We start from the raw sequence: 2,758 nt of genomic DNA, 5'->3' as shown, positions 1-2,758 counted from the left end.
TGTGTGTGTGTGGAGGCAGTCCTGACAGGCAGACAGCTAGGGTCCTGTACTCGTCAGAGTTTCTATTTCTATGTCAATATTGTTGCCAGGAGATTAGAGAAGGTCCCAGCTGGGAATCTGTCTGAGGAACACAGCAACATGCAGAGCAGGAATGTGTCTTTCATCTGCAGGGAGCTTTAAACTTACTGCACTGCAAGGTTCTCCACTCGTCTTGTCCCCCAATTACAATATACTTTCACTGTCATTTCACACATGCATTTATTAAGCACTTGCAACTTCTTTTGATGCATTTGCTGTGAACACTGCATGGTTTCAAATACAAAAAGCATGGAGAGTGGAAGATTAAATGTTCAAACAAAACCACAAATGCAATGTGAGGCCAAGAAGAGTGATAACATTTTAAAATGAAGTTCAATAACATCATCTAGACTAGCATTGTTTGGAAAGTATACACACTAACAAAAAGATGATGTATATTTAAATAATGGATTGTTTTTCAAAAGCATGTATCAACATGGGGGTTATATGTTGAAACTTTGTCCTGAGGAAAATTTCAGCTGATCTGTGTACCCAGCACTTTTGTTCACCATCAGTACCAACATGGCTCAGTTTTGACCGGATTTCTGTCCAGGTATGGTGGTATGGAACCTGGTAACCATAGCTGTGACAACAAAACTTCAGGAAGCTGCACACAGTCCCTGTGACTGGCTTCCATTCATTGGGCAAAGCAAGGCTAGTCTTGACTTGATGGCCTTGAGCCTGGGGTGATAATTTCCTCACTCAGAGGATCAAGGTTACAAAGTAACCGAATGTTGTCTCTCATATCGAGATTATCTCCCCACCTAGTAACTATATCATAACTATGGAACCCTTTAAGACACACCACGAGGGGCCCCAGGAAGACAGAGCAGATGCAGGTACACAAGCCCTCCCCTGTTATTGGAATGAGGCGTCCCTGCCACCAGGTGCATTAACAACTGAAAATACCCAATAAGTGTGTATATACATAAAAACACTAATGAGCTATGAACAAATGTACAACATCTTTGGCGTCTGCAGTGGGCTCCTCAATACCTTCTACCAGTCTATGGTTGCCAGTGCACTCTTCTTTGCTGTAGTGTGCTGGTGGGGTGGAGTTAAGACTGGTGAGGTCAACAGGCTCAACAAGCTTGTGAAAAGCTTGTGAAAGCCCACTCTGTGGTGGGACTGGACCTGGACAGTCTGGAGACAGTGGCTGAGAGGAGGGTGAAGGACAAAATCTGTGCAATCCTGGACAATCCTTCTCACCCTCTGCACAACGAGCTGTGGCTGATGGGCAGCTCATTCAACCAGCAGATTAACCCACCCAGGAGCAGAACTGAACGATTCAGACGCTCTTTTGTGCCAGCTGCCATCAGACTGTACAACAGCGGTTTGGCTTAAGCAACATCCAGCTCTGAAATGACTTATTTTGCATCCATCCAATATGACACTTTATCTGCCACCTGTCACTTTATTTCATTCAACACTTTGTCTGCCATTTGTTAGTCACTTTATTTATCTGTTGTAGCAATTTTATTGATGTAGCAATTTTATTTTATCTTTTATTTATCTATTATTATCTTTAACTTTTACATTTTATTTCTTCTCTTTTATTTTATTCTATTTATTGTCCTTTGATTTTGTCTTGAGCTGCTGTGATACTTCAATTTCCCCCCTGGGGGATCAATAAAGTATATCTTATCTTATCTTATCTTATCTTATCTTATCTTATCTTATCTTATCTTATCTTGTGCATTCAATGGACGGTGACACTGCAGATGCTGTGTGCCACTGTACCCATGCCCAGGCGCCAGACGCAACCATAAGCACGACCAACCCCGCAGACACAGGGGTTGGGTGCAGGAAGACCGCCCAGTTGGCCAGCCTGCTGCCAGGCCACTTATAATAATATATGACATCACTCTGGCTGGGTAAGGCACCCCCCCAGCTCAGGGGCATGGAATTACATGGCCTACTGTGTGGTGGCACTCAACACATGCTCCTCAAAGGAGGTGGCAGCAGCCACCTTCAGGTAGTAAAGTCTGGCAAATGTGGATGGACTTGACCATGTAGCAGGTGCACAGACCTCAGAGAGGGTGGCACCCTGCCAAAAGGCCCACAAGGTAGCTGGACCTAGTGTTGAGTGTGCCCACGCACTCACCGGTACTGGAATCCCCGCCCCTCTATAAGCCTGCTGAATTCAAACAAACACAAGAAGTTTGTGCTCTAGAAAACGATCAGCACTCAGTGAATAACCTCCTAAGCCCTATGATAAGCTATTATGGCATGGCTTAACTATACAGACCAGTGAGCAGTGATAACTAACATGTCTTTGGGGTCATCGGGTGGGAACCTCCTTTCACCAGTGTTTCATCTAGTTGGTCCCACGACATTCCAGGAGGCTAGACAGTGATCTCTGGCGTCCCAGAGACACTCCCCTAATGCCAGGTCTCACTGCTCCCCACACCAACCCAATAACCTCCTTTACCTTACTTACACATGGCTTTCTCAGCCAAAACAGCACCGCCACCTTCAACCAAACCCAGGCTCCGTTGATGCGAGCTCCAGGTAGAAGCAGTGCTGATACTACCTTTCCAAGCACATTCACCATACTCTATTTCACACGCTACATAGCATAACTACAATATAAGCTAAAGTTAAAGGAGATAAATAAACTTTCAGGATCAGCAAACACACTCACCTTGCAGCATGGTCTCAAACAAAAGGGATTCAAATA

Source organism: Epinephelus moara, chromosome 2 (genome assembly GCF_006386435.1).
Source record: "Epinephelus moara isolate mb chromosome 2, YSFRI_EMoa_1.0, whole genome shotgun sequence".
Lineage (NCBI taxonomy): Eukaryota > Metazoa > Chordata > Actinopteri > Perciformes > Serranidae > Epinephelus > Epinephelus moara.
The sequence above is the reverse complement of the archived record's forward strand: the minus strand, read 5'-3'. Positions refer to the sequence as shown.